The following is a 20953-nucleotide window of genomic DNA, read 5'->3' as shown; positions in this document are numbered from 1 at the left end:
ATTTCATTTGGGTGACAGGTATCTCCTCCCCTTTTGCCGCTGCCATCTGTATGCCACTCCTGCAGATGGCTTTTACTCCCGACACCTGCTGCTTCGTGTTAATCAGTGGAGCACCATTACGATCTTATGGGACGATCGCCAATGGGCCACATGCCCTTACGCAGTACTAGTGGCTAGGAGCAACATATCGACCTTTCAGCTGGACTAGTGCCTACCTAATGGGACGGCCCTGCGGTTGTAGGCACTTCCATGTTGCCTTTTTGAACGTCAATGTAGCCCCTGTGTACCATGAAGGAACAGGGCATCACACAAGAAGAAGCTGGTCATTTATTGCGGATGCAGCCCACAATAATGAAATATATTTTGGAGTTCATGACCTAATAGCTGTATGGACTTGGTGATTTTGTTGTGCATTAAATTTCTATTCTGATATTGACCGTGTAGCGTTATTCTTTGCAAGTAATGTAGCATATTCCTATTTGTGGAGCGATGTATTGTGAGAAGATCTGCATTGGGTTCCGGCTTCTGAGTATAGTTGCGTGGTACTGTACTGGCCGCGTTTGCCTACGAAGCCCAGTGAGGTCAGGGATAGGGGCTGCCATTATGACTGTTTTGATGTTGTCATGCTCAGGGGCGGGGGATTAGCTTTTGTGTAACAGATGCCGGTCAGCCAGGTGGATTGGTGGAATGATGTGATTATCAGAATATGGCTGGTCACAGGTGCCTGTGTTTGCGTGCGTTTCTTGGAGGGAGACTTGAGGTCATGTCCATTGGAATAGCTTCTGTATTCGTGCCATCTGTGCCCTGCAGCTCCCATTGGCCCCTCTTGAGATGAGCCTGGCTGCTCAGTCACTCTGCCAACTTGTGTGGTACATGCTTATGCTGATGGTTGGTTTGTTTACTGGCAGGAGTACAGGGCTGGTGCAGTCTCACTCAGGATACTGCTTTAAATGTTGCCTTACACTGGTGTCAAGCGATGGGGGGCCTGTTTTTGTTTGTCTCATATTTCTGTTCATGTTGCTGTACTTGAACCTTCACATGCCTGTGCTGCATCAGTACGGCAATGGTGCCTTGGCAAATATGGATGGCCACTCACAAGGCACTTGGAGCCCCTACATTCATTTGTTCGTTGGCATGCATGGGTGACTTGTACATTTCACTGGTTGCATTGTGTGACTTCATTGCACCTACGAGGAGTTGTGCAATGTGGCCAGGGAGTGGTGTACAGGCACTCAGTAGGGCCATTTACGGTTGGTTCGCGATGCCGTACTTCTCACCATGGCGGAATGGTACTTTCCGCCATGCTTGATGGCGTTAGGTAAATGTCCGCTAGGGTCAGAATTCGCGTACCGTTGCGCCATGGTGGTAATTACGGTTTCGCATGGCGCGCGTGCGCGTACTTGGTGCAGTTAGCGTTGGCGTTCACTACGGTGTCGCTAATGGCATCGTACTTTACGGTGACGGGTCATAATCGCACCGAGCGCTATTCGATGGCGGTATTGCATTTCCGCCATCGTTTTTCGATTTCCGCCAGGGTCGTAATGAGGGCCAATGTAATCACTTTCTTGGACAATTCACCCCCCCCTTTTATGCACTGTAGGGAGATGAAGATGACACAGTTCTTAGGAATGCAATCAAATAGAATTCAGTTCAATTCCCCCCAAACAGCTTATACAACAGATAGGAGTTTTGAAACACAGGCAAAATGCTTTGAATATGGTGACAATGCAGTGAGAAATATGCTGAAAATGGTTTTAATTCCCTTTAGGAGGTTCAGGGTGAGTGAAATATACTTGGGATGAGTTCAGGCTCACTTTAGCAAGGATCTAGGAGTAACTAGCAGGTTAAACTAATTTTTGGCAAAGGAAAGCAATGAAGCTGCTGTTTTCACACGTGGCTGGATTTTTAACCAAATTTCAAATCGCGGTAAAATTCGCGAGTGCGAGAATCGTGATTACGGCAAAAGTATGAGGAGTAGGAAGTCGGTTCTAGGCTTGTTGAAAAGCTGAGATTCTAAGCTTTCAGAGGAAAGTTAAACCAAGTTCCCAAACGGTTCCAGAGATACGGACGATTAAATGAAGGTAGTTTTTCGGATTTGAAATTTTAAAAGTTCAAAGCGACAGGTTACAGCTTGCAGCTAGAAAATGACAAGTGACAGCTTTGCAAATGACAGGTGACAGTTAGGAGGCAGTTCTGGTTAGATTAAAATAGATTGAATTATATTATTTTAACTAAGAGATTGGTTCTGCACAGTTCTGCTAGGTACTCACAATATAATTTTAAAAGGAATGGGCCTCGCCACGGATCTGGTCAACAGGTTTTCTTCACTCGCCACGGACGGTTTCTGCGCACAGCGTCTGGGTCAGCTCTACTCTGCTGGTCTGGTCTGGGTCTCTGGTTCTGATCAGGTCTGTGGGTCCGGATACAGCGGTCTCCGGTTCAGCTGGTCTCTCTCTGGATACAACACTGCTCTCTGGCAAATGGCAAGAGTTCTTGCAAAGAATTCAAACAGCTCGCCTGGCTGTGAATAGTGGCAATGATTTGAGGCCTGCTAAAGATGGATTTAGCTTGTAGTTGACCTCTCTGCTACAAATTCTGAAGTAAAGTCTTGGTCTCTGAAGGTGGATAGATTGAAGTCTCTATGTTGGCTCTCTGGAGGTTGATGGAGGTAAAGTATGGATTTTCCCGGCAGAGCGTCCCGCAGCAGGTGGAATAGAATCCTTATCTGTCCTGACTGTCTGCTTTTATGTGTTTTGAAAGTCAGTGGAGAGGTTAGCTTTCTAGGCCCTACCCCTCTCCACTTGTCATTGGCCACTTCCTCCTCTTCCCCTTGATTGGGGGAATGAAATGAAGTGTCATCATGATGAGGTCTGTTTATGATACAGAGAACCCACCCCTGTCAACCTTACACACAATCTATATTTGACCTAAAGACATATTTCATAGATACACAGTGGTTTGAAATGACATGCACCCATCACATTTACTGATGGTAGCCCCTGTTCCAATTCTGTCGTTTCTAGGAGCTTGGGTTCAAAAATTGCAACATATTTCACTTTTTGGTCGGGTTACCAATATTGGATTTGTCCCCGCATTTACACAAATGTTCGCAAAGCATGTGGGCATTAGGTGGTGGAGTGTCAGATTTTTAACATACATACATTTAGAGTAATATCCTCTTTTCCGCTAAAAACCCCCCTGAACATACCACCGGGTCCTAACACGTCTTCAAATGTGCACAGAAAAATCACAAGAATAATGATATCACTTATAAAATTTTCACAAGTCCGCTCTATGAATGATCCATCTTTTTAGATTTATGTTCTGGCCCCAAAGGGTGTGGTTTCCCAGGTCACATGGTGTAGAAACCAGTTTATCCAGTTTCTGCCAAGCTCAGAGACCCTGCCCCTCCCAGCTTCTGCCAAGAGGAAGCTATTTTACGGTCCCCCTAATAAACCATCTGCCTGGGCCCTGGAAGGCCCATTGTTCAAAAGGAAGCCATTTACGACTACCCTAATAAACCATCTGCCTGGGCCCAGGACAGGCCTTTGTTCAACTCCCTGCAGCTGCTCCACCCCTAATCTAATCAGAGAGGTGACAACTCCTTTTGGCAAGGAGAAGAGTGGCTGAGCAGGTTTTAATTCCTGTGGGGGTAGATGTCAGGCAGAATTCAGTTCCTTAAGCCAGGCCCCAGCTAATGTCACTTCTAGTTACCCAGTTTTCTGCATTCAAATAAACTAACAATTTTTACACATGCAGCTAGAATGCTGATTCTAAGTTTAAAACTATGACATTTAAACAATTGAAACCTATGTGACACTCAAAAGTAGGTCACTCATTTCTTTTAAACATTTAGGTTTTTAGTGTCTTTCAGTCCAAATTTACTTAAACTGCTGAAATCCACAGCTCAGCCAGTTTTGCTATGAACATTATTTTAGGCTCATCCTCTTTCCAGATTTTGTATGCCCACAAGACTTTATTCTGTCAAATGTCTGCTGGTGTTCAGTGAGATTGTTGGATATTCTGCAATGTTTGAAATGGGCATTCTGAGCTTGCCTTCAGAGAAACAAAGGGTGATTTTTAAAGTGCTTTCTAGCGAACAGGCACTGCTGTTTTTCTCTTTGGCACCCCATTTCACTCATGGCTCTTCTGACCGAGCACACCAGCACCAGGGGGTGGCAAGTCAGGTGACCATTTTGGTGTGCGCACAAACTGCGCGGTTTTCATAGATTCTGGCGCACATGTGGGCTTTTTCGGCCATCTTGGATTTCCTAAGCCCACAGCACCAAATGTTGTAGCATAATAGTCCAAACGTGGGTCAGAACACCCAACAGCGCCTATGGCGCCAGGCTCATAAAAGACATCAGTCCTGGCGCCATAGGCGCCAGGCTCATTATGAGAGTGCTTGGGTGCACTTACCTGATGCAGACCATGCTGCAGGATCCCGGCCTCCTTGAGGCCTGAAAGGAACTACTTTACCTGTGGGACTAATTTACCATCCGGGCGTGGTCGGGGAAGGATACATACCTGATTGGAGGAAGGATACATACCTGGAACTTCTTCCAAGGCTATTTAAACCCCACCCGAACAGCCACACGTGCTCCGTGTTGTTCTGCATCTAGCAGCTGGACGCTCACTGTGTCTGCTCCTGCATCCTGACTTCTGCCACGCCTGCCAGCATCCTGGATCACCTGCAAAGGAAGAGAAGAAGAGAACAGAAGAAGGAAAAGTCCTTACCTGCTAAATCCGCATCCCGGAGACATCTCGCCGACAATCCTGAAAAGGAAGACTTTTATTTAAAAGCTCATCACGTCGATCGCTGCAGCGCCGCATTCCACTCACCTTTGCAGGGCGCCTCCATGTTCAGCAGCGATCATCCGGATTCGCAGTCACGCCCCAGTGCCTAGGGAGAAAAAGACAAGAACAAAAGGTGAGAGAGAGAAGGGAATAAGGAAAGCTAAATCTCCATGTTAAGACTTACCTGTTGATTCATTCCTTCTTCATTTTGGGTCCGCGCCGCATCCTGGCATTTCCGGGCCCCGGCCCCTAAGGGGAAAAAGAGACATCAGCGTTAATGAGCGATTTAAAAGACATTACCAAAAAACGCTCATTAAAGACTTACCTGATTTCTACAAGGATTTCACCTCTCATCTCGGGTCGGTGCCTGTTCCCCGGCATTCCGTACCCCGGCCCCTATGGGGAACAAGACACTAGCATTAGTACATTAATGCATGGACACAAGGGGAACCTCTTATCAAAAACTTACCTGGAAGCCAAGCAAGTTTGGTTCTCACCAATCCGAAAATCCAGTGAAGTAACTGGATACCAACGCGCTCCTGCATCAGAAGCAGGATGGAGAGCTCGTCCTTCCAGACCCTAAGGTGAGATGCTACGGGGAATCACAGAAGGGTTTCGAGGAGGGTGAGAGGGGAAAGTGGGAGGCCGATTGCACTACCCCGCAGACAGTTAATCCCCTATTTTCGCCTACAGAAGGATACTTCTGCGAGCCAGACAAGCCAGATTTGGGGGCCCGGTCCAGTCCGTCTTCCGAACCCTGCGCATCACCTTAGAAGAGGTCGCAGCAGCGCGAACCAGGCCAGCGCCTCCGTGGAAGTCAGGTGAGCGTTACACCAACAAAGCCAGAGTGGCTACCTGCAGAATACATGTATACAAAGAGACAATATCCGAACTAATCAAAAGCTTTGTTATATGGTCAAAAGCTGTTTCCTCAATGATATTAATTACTTCTGTAGTATCTTGGACAAAGGAAAACATCCCAGTGACAAATGGTTTCAGGTAATGGTCAGCAAATGTCGACAATGGTTAGAGTAAAGAGCTGTACACAAACACAATAGGGCGACCTGGGGGATTACTCAAGGATTTATGGATTTTTGGAAGGATGTAGAATTTGGGTACTGTGGGGTTAGAATCAATCAAATAACCATGCTCTTGTTGGCAAATCCATCCTCTTGACAGTGCTTTGCTGACCTTATTCTGAATCAAGGTGGACAAACGATCAGTCAGATCTATAAAGATTTCAGTATAGAATGTAGTGTCCTCCAACTGTCGATTGCATTCATTGATGTAAAACTATCAATCCAACAAAACTATAGCACCACCTTTATCAGCTTTACGTAATATCACATCTTGGTGCTAGCTAGACTTTTAACCGTGGCACATGCTGAATTAATTAGATTTTGAAAGTGTTTCTAATTCAGGTGTTCCAATTGATGCAAATCATGCCAGGCCCTTTAAGCAAAGGCCATGGCTTCCGGGGAGTGGCTAGTAGTAGGAGGACAAAATCAAGACCGATTACATAAACCGCTCTCGTTTTGTTGTTGTTCATATTCTTTGTGATAGAAAAACTGTTGACGGTGGATCTTACGTAATAGTTGCTGGATCGCCACTCTTGTTTTGAACGTGTCATAATTCACACTAGGAACAAAACCTAATCCTCTACTCAACACAACCACTTCCTCACTATTAGGTATGTACGTAGATAGATTAACTAATAGGTCTGGTGGCTGCGTGTCTGCCTCGGGGCGTAATCCCAATTGTCTGGTGGATCTTGTTCTAAAAAAGGCTGCTGTTGTTTGGGCAACTGAGGACCCGAGCTGCCTTGATTAATGTCAACCGTATTACGGCTGTTTCTTGAGTTCCGACCATTACCTCTCTGATTACAGTCTTGGTTCGTAGAACCTCTGGGTCTATGTTGATACGGAGGACTTCCATCACTAGATGGCAGCACGAGGTGGTCGTAACTATAATTCCATTTGGTGATATTTCATTGGATTTACTGTCGGAATACCAACAAACTTGTAATAAACCATTATGTGACTCCTTGAAGATTTATGGCAGATTTATAGCAGGCGGAATGACTGCAAAGTAGATCTGCTGATTTTTGGATGTAAAGTGGAGGACTTATATCCAGCAACAAGCTAGAGGTAAAACAGCCACTTTTACGCAGAAAATATGTGAATTTACCATGCAGTAATTTCTCCAGCAGTTAATCCACCAGAAATTATAATTTGGTAGTGCTGGAAAATGGCAGTAATTATCTTACCTCCAAAATAGTGTTGGTAATGGAATTACCACTAAACAGAAAAACAGGGGTCTCTGTCTTCCAGATTAGGGGAACAAAAAACTCAGAAACTAAAAAATGTATCTGGAACAAAAGATTCAAACAAGAATTTTAATATTGAATATAAAAAGAATAAATCAATACATACATTTTGAAAAAATTCTTCAATGCAACACAAATTAAGCATTCAGCGATCATGGACAAGCACTGAAATGCCTCATTCATATAACACACAACATCATACCACATATATCATCATCAACATCCATTGTCATTAAAATCTACAAAAGTGCATACAAATTTCACATAATTCACACAAAAGGAACACTTGAAAAACATACGCAAAAAACAGTAATGAAGGAAAGAGATGGTTAATAGACTGTTATTTCCATCTTCCAGCTAATGGCAACAAACCGGACCGGTTTCAACGTCATCATTAATTATAGCACGTCTTCATCAGGGGGGAACAGTATCCTAAAAAAATGCATATCTTATGTACATTGGCATGCTAAAACAATTTTTTAATAAAACATACTCACAAATCAATATCAGCCACACCAGTCAAAAGGGTCTGAAATAGTCAGGACACCATATACAAAATGAGGAAACCTGACATAATGTGGTGTCACACATTAAAAGCAACCTCTCCAAGCCATGCATGCCAAACAGTAATTGAAACTGTGGGGTGGAGAAAAAAATAGGGTAGAAAGTCAGAGCCCAGTGAAAAATCCAGAGGAAATAATAAAAGCCAAACGCTCTTCGTCTTTGTGCACACAGGGCATTACCTTAATAAGTCATGCATGGAAAACCAATAGCCCATTGGCAACCACGGTAGATGGTGCTTGAAGAGGTCCTCGAAATACCAGGGGGCTGTGGAATACATACATGTCATTACCCATAATTACCCATAGGTATCATGTGGATTGCAAATACCAATATATGTGTCAAACAATGAGCAGTGGAATCGATGGAATGTCATGAAATAGGATATATATGAAAGCAGCATGGATGAAAGCATAAATGTAATAGACAACCCTGCAAGGTAAATGAGTCTACAGAATCCACTGGAACTCACCGAAAAGGCACTGCAAGCAAGCCGAAGCATGTAATTCACGGGACAGTAAGCACACAACAACGTGACATGGTCAGCTGTCCAAGTAGATAGAATTCAAAAAGTGTGTTTTTTCACATAACACTTTTTGGACCCAAAGGACAAACTTTAAGAAGGCAATAAATGCCAAATTAGAGCAACAGCAGCAGCGGCAAAACCAGCCGGTCCACAGACTCATATTTCTAAAACTCCTGAGTGTACCATTATGCAATCTCAGACTGGGGATGACATAGAAATAGCAATCAACTGGCCAACGGGATCCGTGCAGTCCTAAGAAATAAAGAAGGGACTGCTAGGAGAAAAGTCAGTTCCCAAAGTGAGAAATGCAATGCAGAAAAAAGCTGCCATGTTGGAATGGACTAAGGTCTCTAAACGAAGGCATAGCAGGATCAAGGAGTGTCACAGCTGTGGGCCTTTACCAGCCTCAATGGCATAAAACAATCACAGATGTTAAAAACAAATTCAAATAAATGATAGCTACTCAGATGGGAAAAGAAGGGAGAATTAATATCTGCATGTACAGGGAAAGAAAGTATATATATGGAACAGAAGAATATATATTAACAGCTCCAAGTATACTCCCATTTGTCAGCAGAATTTAGGTCACATTCAATATTTCTAAGCAGAAAAATCCAGAGTTGTTCTTTATAAGCAGGTTTCCTAGCTGTTCTATCAGCATTTGAATCTTGTACTTTTTCGATACAGAACCACTTAATGTCCTCTACTCTGTGTCCTAGTTCCACAAAATGCAGAACCAAGGGGGGATTCAAAGTTCTGGTTCGAATTTTAGAGCGATCCTCATTAATCCTTAAATGCACTTCACGGGAAGTTTTACCCACATACTGACATGGGCAACAGACGGTGTACACCACATTTTTGCTTTTACATGTGGTGAAAATGCAATTGCCAGGTTTCACCTATTCACAAAGGATTGAATCTTTAAAGATGACTGACAAGCTACACAGCTGGCACATGGGTAATGGACTACTACTGGTCTATTATATGCATCCAAAATGTTGGATTTACCAACATTAACCTTTCTGCTGGCCTTTGTACGTTTTTGTTTTAAGCTTTTACCTTTCTTAAAGGTAAACAATGGTTTATTAAGGTTTTTATTCAAGGTGTTCAAAATTCTCCAGTTTTTAAGTATGGACCCACAAATTGCTGTGCTTTACTGGCAAATAGTAGTGGCACAAACTAGTTTATTCACATTCCTCTCTTTTTGGTCAGGTACTAGCAAAATATCAAGATTCACATGTCTTGCTCTTTTCATACAGTGACAGTGACCCACCATGCTTTTTGGATACCCCCTCAAAGCTAACCTGTTTCGTAAGATTGCTGCATGTTTGTTAAATTCAGCAATGTAGTACAAATCCGCCGTAAACACAGGAACATGCTGTGCAGAACATTCTCTAACAGACTTTTTGGGTGCTTGCTGGAAAAATGCAGGGTCGTGTTATGCTCAGTGGTTTTTCAAACACATTCGGTCTCCAAGAATCCCTCATTGTGAAAAATCCTAAAATCAATAAATGGTATTGAAACCACAGAGTATTCATATGTAAAATGTAAATAAGGATCCAAGTTATTAACCCACATAACAAACTGAAGCAGTCTTTTAACTGTACCATTCCAAATAAAGAAAATATTATTGATGTAACTATGGTACATAGAAAGTCCATTAACAAATGGATTGTCAATATTCAAAATATGTGTTTCTTCAAAAAGGGCCATTTGTTAAATTGCCAAGTTGTGTTCAAAGATACAGCCCATGGCCGTCCCCTTGCATTGAAAAAAGAAATCATTTCTAAACTTGACAAAGTTGTTCTTCAAGACCAACTCAGAACAAGTTGTAAGAAATTCAGTTGCCACATTGTGTGAAGTTGAACGTCGATTGAGCAGTATTGCAAGGCTACGGATATCTTTATCTTGGGGGAGATTTGTATATAATGCTTCAATGTCCATTGTGACGAATAATTGTGTCACAGGACAAAAACAAGTATGTTCAACAAGATTGATGACCACCCAAGTGTCCAACAGGAAGGTCGGAATGGCAGTGGCAAGAGATTTAATAAAAACAAAAACATAATTGGATAGAGGTTCCAAGATGAACTCACAAGTGGACACAATGGGATGCCCACAGGGGTTTGTGGCATTTGTATGCACTTTTGGGAGGATATTGAATAGAGTATTCTACCTTCAGATGTATTAATGAATTCATATTCTTTCAGGGATAAATACCCTTACTGTACACCAATGTCACTCAATTATTTAATCTTTAGTTCTATCTCATTAGAAGGATGATAGTGAATTGTGTTATAATGGGTTAGCACTTGAAGGAGCCTGACAACTTTCTAATCAACACGGAATTACCACCACTTGGTGTCCACACTGCCAAACATGCAATGAGGCCCAAACACTTTTTCAGCTGCAACCATTATCCAGTAGTTTGCTCAAGGTAACATGAGGCTCTTTAAAAAAGGGGGAAGGATTGAGTCACAGACTTAAATGAGGAAAGGTGCAGTTAACTAATTGCAGATAGCCCAAGAGTTAATATCCAAAAGGAAGACCATTTGAATCAGTTAAACAACTTGTAAATACTGCATTCTCCACCTGAAAAGATTGTCGAGATGATACTGTGAATGTCTGCCCAGTGTTGGGTATACAGTGTGTACAAGGGCTTTTAAACGCATATTTGTATCTTCTGCCCTAAAATCGCAGAAATATGGATTTCAAATCACATAACATCTTTGGAACAGGCTATTAAGTGGAGAAAATGCACAAAGTGTCTACTATGGAACATGTTAATTATAAAGTGAGAGACAGAGAGGATACATCTCATTATTTGGGAGATGTAACTGTATGTTTATGTAGAATGTGGCACTACTACTGTTGGTCTATTCTCAAAACGGTTCTGGGTCGCAGGTAGGGATAAACAGACTTCTTGCTCTGGGAGCATACACTTTTATATACAAAAAGAAAGTCCAATATTTAAATAGGTGTCACTAAACACTCTTCCCACATCAAGTGGAATCAATTATCACAAATTTGATTAAGATTCAATACATTTCATAAAACAATCATAAAAATGATCATAGTACATAAAATATATACATTATATTAAAACAACACAAGTAGAGACACCATAGGTGAGTAATGTTGCAATAATTTCTTTAGGATCACGCACTGTGCGTACATATCACACTCTGATTCCTATGACTCACTACTGTTGGTGCCTGGCCTACTTGTAAGCCACCCTATATTGTACTTTCTATCAATTGTTTGTTTTTTCCTATTATCTTAAGGCATGCAGATGCTTGACTTTCTCCTTTACTCTAGCATGTCCTGAAACATCAAATGTTAGCAACATGCTGCAATGCTCAGGAATATTACATATAAAATACATAGTGCGTGTCGAAATCCAATGACAAGGAGCTAGATAGATACAAATGCAATCTTTGTTCAAATGTATTTGTGTCTTTAATAATCCAATAACACATTAACCATGAAAGGTTGGTAAAAAATCAAGTGTTTCGGGACTGTCATTGCCGCTACATGCAGACGACTTATACATTGGGTTGCTATACCCTGTCGCTGCCTTAAGCTCTCTTAAAAGATATAATCCTTCATCTTTCATACTATTGCCATTTGTTTCAGGCATGGTACGGATAGCAGAAGGCTCTTGACCCCCCTCTTTACACTGGTTAGGCATCCAGACTTCACGAAGCGGGTCTTCCCTTTCCTCCGAGTCCATCATCCAAAGTTCTAAGCTAGCTAACCTCTTTTCTAACTTCTTTCCTGTAAATGCTGCATGCAAATATGTTGTCATATGTTGCAAAACTGCTTTAGACAGTGATCCCCCTTGTGGCCATGGCATGAACATTTTATCTTCTGTGCTCTTAACCCATTCTGCTCTGTATTGCTTAAGCGTGGGTGTGTGTTTTGGCAGCTGTTTGCACAGGTGCATGAGCGGAGTAACATCCTCCACCACGACTCAGTGTGACGCTCAACTGGTCTCCGCGGGGGTGTTGGAGCATGGTTGGAGCCCTCCCTTGACTTGACTCCTCGGAATCTTCTCCCCCTCCAGGTTGCTGCTGGGCCTGCTGCTCAAGATACTGGTGTTGCCTGTGAGTGAAGATGAGAGGCAATGAAAATGGAGTGGGGATATCGTGACTTCCCCCAACCCTTTTGTGCCGAAATACAGTGTGCAAGCGCTTTCCCATTCAAGCTCACCTGTTGTTTTGTAATGTTGAGCTATCCATCCTGCTTATCCTAGCAGGGGTGCGTAGAACGGACAGAGTTGCTTCACTGGTCCGTGGAAGTGTTGATCCAGACCAGCTGCGACCAATGCACTTAGAAGGTAAATCTTTTATCTATGACTATTGTTCGATTAGACTGTCTGTATTTTGTCTAATAATAATTCTTTCAATGTCTCATTCCATTCCCATGGGTATGAAGAAGTAAATCAGAGCCGAGGAGGGTCTGGGAAGTCCCTAGAGACTGATGGAGTTTCAACAGTGACAGGTAAGTTGGTCTTTATAAGGAAACTCTAGTCTCTTGTATGGCGGCTAAGCGTTCGTTATTCGTGTGAGTTCTAACCTGTTGTGTTCTTTCTTTCCTCGCAGGTGCAGGCAGACGGTGGAGAATGGCATCCGGATGCTCGTTGAAGATTCTCAGTTGCAGCATGAAGATACTGCAGAGAAAATGGAGAGAAGAGGAGCTCCGGGAAGACTCCGACTCCGGCCATGATGGAATGCTGGTAAGATGCGCGCACAGCGATGTAGCGGCTGGCAGGAGTTAAGGAGCGCCCTCAGCGATGGAGTAGCTGGATTCAGGTAAGAGGTGCACGCAGTGATGTAGCGGCTGGCAGCAGGCAAGGAGCACCCTCAGCGATGGGGCAGTCGGATCAGGTAAGAGGCCCCTCCCTTTAGCCCCACCTACTGACTCCTCCTTGCTCTTCCCTGGGACTCTGGCACGTGCCTTCCAATGCTGTTCTACAGCCACACCCGGCCCAGCTGCACATGCCCTTGGCACAGAGTGTGCAAGGCACACTTTTATATGAGCCTGGCACCAGAGGTGCCAGGACAGGGTAAAATTGGACCCTGGGGATGAGGAAGGACAAGCCCCCATCCAGTGGCCATGACAGCACTCCCCTGCAAGGGCCCTCTCATGGGCGATCCTCTCCCTGGTCCAGGCTTGGTGGGATTGTTACGATGAAACCGCCTGATTAGTCAAGGCGCATGGACAAATTCCATAGGCTCCCAAGTGCGATCTTGAGGTCCATAACCCTCCCAGTCAATTAAGTAGTACAGTTTTGACCGTACCATTTTAGAATCTAAGATGTCCTTAACCTCATACTCGGGTTCTCCTTCGATGATTTCAGGTTCCGGTGGTTTTTTTATCCTAGTCTCAGGCTTCACAGGCTTTAAGAGGCAAACGTGAAATACCGGATGAATTTGCATATTGTTGGGTAGATCTAGCTTTACCGCGGCTGGGTTGATGATGGCTTTGATGGGATAGGGCCCAAGATACCTGGGGCGGAAGACCTGAGGCCCTTTTAGTGGTATATTTCTGGCAGCCAACCATAATTTATCTCTGATTTGGTAATGTGGAACTTCCCTTCTATGCCTGTCAGCAAACTTCTTTTGTTGTTCTTTGGCTTTAGTTAAGCTCTTGGTTGCTTCCTTGAGGGTTTGGGTAATAGTCTTATGTAGGTAGGTGATTGCCAGCATTTCTAGCTCATCAAGTGGGTCAAATGAAGATGTCCGAGGTTGCCGACCATTCATGATATAGAATGGGGTCTGTCCTGTGCTAGTGTGGATAGAGCTATTGTAAGCAAATTCAGTTAACCAAAGAACATCCTTCCAGGATCCTTCAGTCTCCTGCAGCATGCCTCTCAGGTATTGCTCTAGCGTCTGATTAGTCCTTTCAGTTTGACCAGCGGTCTAGGGGTGGTGACTGGTAGAGAGGCGAAGATCAATTTGCGCTATCTTGCAACAACTCCTCCAGAAGGCTGAGACGAATTGTGTCCCCCGATCAGAGATAAGTACTGAAGGGAAGCCATTTAATTTGACTACTTGCTCTAGGAATACGGTGGCCAGGGTTCCAGCAGTAGAAAGTCCTTTTAGTGGAATAAAGTGTGCCATTTTAGAGAATAAATCCACCATCGCTAAAATTGTTTTGAAGCCGTCACAGGGAGGCAAGTCTGTAATGAAGTCCATGGATAATGTATGCCAAGGGACCGGTGGTATGCTTAGGGGATGTACTAATCCTGCGGGGCTGGCTTTTGGGATTTCTGCTGTGCTCAAACTCTGCAGGTCACATTAAATTGGGCCACATCCTTTCTCCAAGTTGGCCACCAATAATTCTTCCTGATCTTGGCCCGTGTTTTAGTAATCCCGGGGTGTCCCTCCACTAATGATTCGTGGTAGTTGGCTATAATCTTGTCTTGAGTTTCTTTATCCCGAATGTATAGTCTCCCCTGAAAATAGGGTAAGTTGTCCGTGACGGAGTACTGTTCTCCCTTATTCAACCATTTTTGTTGGGCGGTTTGATCCATTTGAGATTGGAGGTCGACCTTTAATTCTTCCCAACAGGCGGTTACTGCGATCTGGTTCTGAATTCGTTCCATCGGAATAATGGGTACTGGTGCTGATGATATAAATGTGTCTTTGTTATCGCATATTCGTGACAGAGCGTCAGCTTTTCCGTTCCGCACTCCTGGTCGGTACGTGATTATGAAATCATACTCCATGAAGAAGAGAGCCCAGCGAAGCTGACGAGAAGATTGGGCCCTGGCTGTCTTTAAATACTGCAAATTGCGATGGTCTGTGATAACAGTGACAGAATGCCTATCCCCCAAGAGGTAGTGTCTCCAGTTTTTAAGGGCTCCTTCGATCGCCAACAGTTCTTTGTCAGTTATGGCATAGTTCTTTTGTGGTGCTGTAAACGTACGGGACCAAAAGGCTATAGGATGTAACTGTCCGGTGTCTGGATCTCTCTGTGATAACACTGCCCCCATGGCCACGCTGGAGGCTTCGGTCTCAACCACGTAAGGTAGGTCAGGTCGAGGATGCCGGAGAACAGGGGCTGAAGTGAAAGCCGATTTCAATTCCTGGAATGCTTTTTCAGCGTCGGGGGTCCAAGAAAACTTTTTATTCTTTCTTAGCAAAGGGGTGATAGGGTGGATGATTTGAGAAAAACCTGGGATGAATCGCTGGTAGAAATTGGCAAACCTGAGTACACTCTGTACTCCTTTGGTAGATGTTGGGGATGACCATTGAAGAATAGCTTCCACTTTATGAGTGTCCAGGTGTACCCCTCGTGGGGTAAGCATAAAGCCCAAGAGCTCGACTTCCGTAACGTGGAAAAAACATTTTTCCAGTTTGGCGAATAATCGGTTCTTACAGAGTTTTTCCAAAACGCCTCTTACATGGCCCACATGCTCCTCCTTGGATGCCGAATAGATGAGGATATCGTCGATATAAAGAAGGACACAGACGTCCAGCAGTTCGTGGAGTACGTCTTTCATAAAGAACTGGAATACAGCTGGTGTGTTGCATAGCCCAAAGGGCATTACCTGGTACTCAAAAAGCCTGTATTTGGTTCGGAACGCTGTCTTCCATTCGTCGCCTTTTTTCGCTCTGACCAGATGGTAAGCTCCTCGTAGACCTAACTTTGTATAGATTTGAGCATTCTTTACTTGGTCGAGTAGTTCAGGAATGAGTGGCAGAGGATACCTATTTTTCACGATAATCTGGTTTAACGTCCTATAATATATACAGGTCCTGAGGTCCCCTTCCTTCTTTGGTACGAAGAAGAAAGCTGAGGAGGCTGGAGACTTGGATGGGCGGATGAACCCATCAGCTAGGTACTGATTGAGGTATGTCCGTAGATGCTGATTTTCTTGCTCAGTCAGGGCACTGATTCTGCTGCAGGGAACGTGTGCTCCAGGGACCAGATCGATTTGGCAATCGTAAGTTCTGTGTGGTGGCAGGGTGTTGGCTTGTTCCTTTTAGAACACGTTTGCAAAGTCTTAATATTCGGAAGGCAATGAACCCGACATTCCCAGGATGGGCTTCTCCTTGTGTTGTAGTTTCCTCACATCCTTAAGGTGGCAGCTCTTGGCACATTCTCGGGGAAAGGTCAGCTTACTTGTGCGCCAGTCGATCCTTGGGTTATGGGTTTCAAGCCATGGCATTCCTAGGATCATTTGGAACTTGGGGGCCCCTATGAGATCAAATGAAATGCTTTCCCGATGACCATCCTGACATGTCGGCATTACCGCGTCGGTGTGTTGAGTTACTGGCCCAGAAGACAGCTGAGAGCCATCCACAGCAGTGACATTTTCCGAGTGTGGTTTTTGCTGAAGTGGGATGCCTATCCGTGCAGCCAACCCCTGATCAATGTAATTTCCCACCGCACCACTATCAATGTAGGCTTCTAGAGCATGTACTCTTGATGATTGTTGGTGATGGGCTATTGATACCGGAATGACCAGGTGTGAGGTCGTTACAACTTTCTTGATTCCGCTCGACAAGTAGACCTCTACACTTGCCAGGCGTCCAAGTTTTCCGGCTTCTGTTCCTTGACTTCGTTTTCATTGTCCATGGCACCTACCACCTTCTTGGGGGGTTTAGTAGGGCAATCTCGTAATAAATGTCCATCCTTTCTGCAATATAAACAAAGCCGTTTTTCCCTCCTTTTTCTCTTACAGCCTTAGAAATGGGAGCTCGTAATCCCCCTAATTGCATAGGTTCAGGGGTTTCATGAGCCCTGGCCTGAGTGTCCCGAGGCCTTATATAGACTGATCCCCCTTCCACCCTAGTGCGGTCCATTTTTCAGTCTTGTAATCGGTGGTCCATATGCATAGTTAGGTTGATATAGTCTGCAAAGCATTCGGGTGGATTAATAACTTGAGCTAATACGTCCTTTAACTCACCACAAAGCCCCCGGTAAAAAAGTGTGGACCGTTTCTCCTCCAGCCAGTTGGTCGGTGCTAAAAGGCAGTTGAAGGTGGCAATATAAGTCAATAAGTCATGGTTTCCTTGTCTCAGGGATAGTAGTTTGTTGTCTAATGCTTGTCTTTGGGTGTGTCTGGCGAACAGTTTTTCCAATTCCCATTGGAATTCTGCAAAGTTCCGAAGTATTGGATCATCCTGGGCCACTAATGATATAGACCAATCAGCTGCACAGCCTCCCAAATAAGAAAGCACACAGGCAACCATTGCACTGTCGTTAGGGAAGGCTCCTGGTCGGCACAAAACGTGGAGGTGGCACTGGTTCATGAACACAGTGTATTTGTTTGGGTCGCCAAAGAAGCGTTCGGGTGGAGCAAGGTGAACCGCCCCTGGGAGTTCCACCTGCTCTGGTGGTGAGGGCTGTGGCAAAGGGGTTGGTGTAATTCCGGGTAACGGGACTTGTCCTGCGTGTGCCTGGAGCATTTGCCTTGCCAGATCATCTGTTCGTTCTCGGGCTATAATAAGGTCTCTCCTCAGGGAATAAGTCTCTTGTCTTGAGGCATGCACCTCAGCACGTAGCTCCCCCAATAGTTGGGCTAACTGGTTGGTTTAGAAGTTTCCATAACACCCAGACAGAGATTTGGAGAGGCTTTGTGTTCTGTTACGCTCACCTGGTCTCCACGGGAGCGTTGGGGCATGGTTGGAGCCCTCCCTTGACTTGACTCCTCGGAATCGTCTCCACCTCCAGGTTGCTGTTGGGCCTGCTGCTCGAGATACTGGTGTTGCCCGTGAGTGAAGATGAGAGGCAATGAAAATGGAGTGGGGCTATCGTGACTTCCCCCAACCATTTTGTGCCAAAATACAGTGTGCAAGCTCTTTCTCATACAAGCTCAACTGTTGTTTTGTAATGTTCAGCTATCCGTACTGTTTATCCTAGCAGGTGCACGTAGAATGGACTGAGTTGCTTCACTGGTCTGTTGAAGTGTTGATCCAGACCAGCTGCGACCAATCCACTTAGAAGGTAAATCTTTTAGTTATGACTATTGTTCGATTAGACTGTCTGTATTTTGTCTAATGATAATTCTTGCAATGTCTCATTCCATTCCCATAGGTACGAAGAAGTAAATTGGAGCAGAGGACGGTCCGGGAAGTCACTAGAGACTGATGGAGTTTCAACAGTGACAGGTAAATTGGTCTTTATAAGGAAACTCTAGTCTCTTGTGTGGCACAGCCAAGCGTTCGTTATTTGCATGAGTTCTAACCTGTTGTGTTCTTTCCTTCCTCGCAGGTGCAGGCTGACGGTGAAGAATGGCATCCGGATGCTCGATGAAGATTTGCGTTTGCAGGATGAAGATAATGCGGAGAAAATGGAGAGAAGAGGAGCTACGGGTAACTGGGCTCCCGGATTAGGTAAAATGAACACTCCGACTCCGGCCGCGTGGATTGCAGGTAAGATGTGCCCACAGCGATTAGCGGCTGGCAGCAAGTAAGGAGCGCCCTCAGCGATGGAGTAGCTGGATTCAGGTAAGGGGAGTGCACAGCAATGTAGCGGCTGGCAGCAGGTAAGGAGCGCCCTCAGCGATGGAGTAGCCAGATTCAGGTAAGAGGTGCACACAGCGATGTAGTGGCTGGCAGCAGGTAAGGAGCGCCCTCAGCGATGGAGTAGCCAGATTCAGGTAAGAGGTGCACACAGCAATGTAGCAGCTGGCAGCAGGTAAGGAGCACCCACAGAGATGTCTTCAGGAATGGAGCTGCAGGAATCCAGTGATGCACAGGTAAGCACAGCAGAGAGCGGTACGCTGCTGAAAGCAGAATAACGCAAAGCAAAGGCATGTGGATGGGTTGGCCTTATATAGGCTGGCTCGGGTCCCTCCCTTTAGCCTGCCCACTGACCCCACCTTGCTCTTCCCTGGGACTCTGGCACGTGCCTTCCAATGCTGTTCTACGGCCATGCCCGGCCCAGCTGCACATGCCCTTGGCACAGAGTATGCAAGGTACACTTTTATATGAGCCTGGCGCCAGAGGCCAGAGGTGCCAGGACTGGGTACAATTGGACCCTGGGGATGAGGAAGGACTGGCCCCTTGTCCAGTGGCCATGATACTCAGTCACAGTTGACTGTCACAACATTATTTTATTTTACACAAACAAATGCTATTCAGAAAAATAATAAAATGTGAGAGTGCACCAAACCTCTGTGTCATGTTGGCTTCAATCTACTTATGCACTGAACATTATCAGTCAACTATATAAATGAATCATAACATTTCAAATCTTAATGTTTCCACTGCAGTCTATTTCTTTCTCGTTTTTCAATATTTCTTTTCTTTGCCACATACACCATATAAAATATACAGACGAACAGACAAACTGATAGACTGGCCAGCCCACATATATTTCCATCAGCACTCCTTGTGACCATCCCTGCCCCTAATAATGACTCTGATCGGAGTATGAGCTGTCCCCTTTAACAATCCTTGATTATTTGTAGCCTAGATACGTCCACTTGGACTTTGGGACAAGCTCCTTCTATTCGTCCTTGACGTAGGATTCTGGGCTTATTATAAAGATCGCTCCTCATCTGCATACTTTAAACTGTGATGCTAATCATCTCACACTATGACACTCTTTGTCTTAACCCATGATGCTCTTCATCATAATCCAAAAAATAAATTACCCCAATCAACCAACCCTCCGTTAATCTATCCTCGTTATCACTCTCCCCCACTCAGTACTCATTCAGTTTGTCACCTCACTCAGCCTACTCACCATTCGTGTTTTCAACTTCCGACCCTTGGGATCGTCTCCTCCTCAACCAGCTGCTTCAACCTTCGGTTCGTTCAGCTTCCTGTAGAAGTCGGGAGGGGATTTCACTTGAAAATGAGGGACCCGTCCCACCTGTACTTGCAAGTTTTATTTTAAACTAATGGCTGCTATCTACAAGGAGATTCATGTTCCTCCAGCTAAATGGTGGAGGACGTCCGATGTTTCAGGGACTACGAAGCTTACTACGTCGATGGATTTTAACCATCATCTCTCTGCTACCGCGTCAACTGGGGTGTCCAACCCAGCCATTTGAGATGAGGTAGAAATATTTTGAGTTGAATAGAGATGCAGAATATACTCAAACATCAATAATCAAATTAACTCAGGAAGTTGGCAAAGTGTAACTGTTTTAATATCCATTATCTAAAACAGGGAGTTACAAAGAACATCAATGAATTTGCTCGATCTTCACATTCAACGCATGTCATGAAAAAAACAACTTTTATACTAATAACTCGTCATCAATGACGTCAACCTACATTGCAAACTACAAAAACCTATTTGGGAAGGCAATAGGATTACAGGGAACATCTAGGTATACGTTCCATACTTGTTAGGAAGGTGATTGGGTCTCTAACATCAGGTGGGGCAACTAAGCCCTCCCTTAGTGCAGGTCACTACGAACGTCATCAAATACACAACCTCCCACTGGTTATACAAACTATAGGGCTCTCTATTACGTGGCCCTCTATAATTGGTTGGCACCCTTGTATCCCTCTGTAATATTCCACCTACATAAGCAGCACCCAGGGTAACATCCAGGTGCTGGTGGGCTGGTCATAAACATAGAATCCCACCAATCAGTCTGTTCATCTATCATCACCCTTGCAGTCTGACAGTCAATTAAGCTTTGTACTTATTAAGGGCATGTCTGCCTCCAAACTCGTAAAAGGGCCCTTTGTCTACTTGCGTTACTGCATCTGTACAATTATAAAACAACTTGATATCTTCTTCATTATTTCTGTAGCTTGAAAATCATC

This window comes from Ambystoma mexicanum, chromosome 1p (genome assembly GCF_040938575.1).
Source record: "Ambystoma mexicanum isolate Mex_15411 chromosome 1p, UKY_AmexF1_1, whole genome shotgun sequence".
Lineage (NCBI taxonomy): Eukaryota > Metazoa > Chordata > Amphibia > Caudata > Ambystomatidae > Ambystoma > Ambystoma mexicanum.
This window is presented reverse-complemented; position numbering follows the sequence as displayed.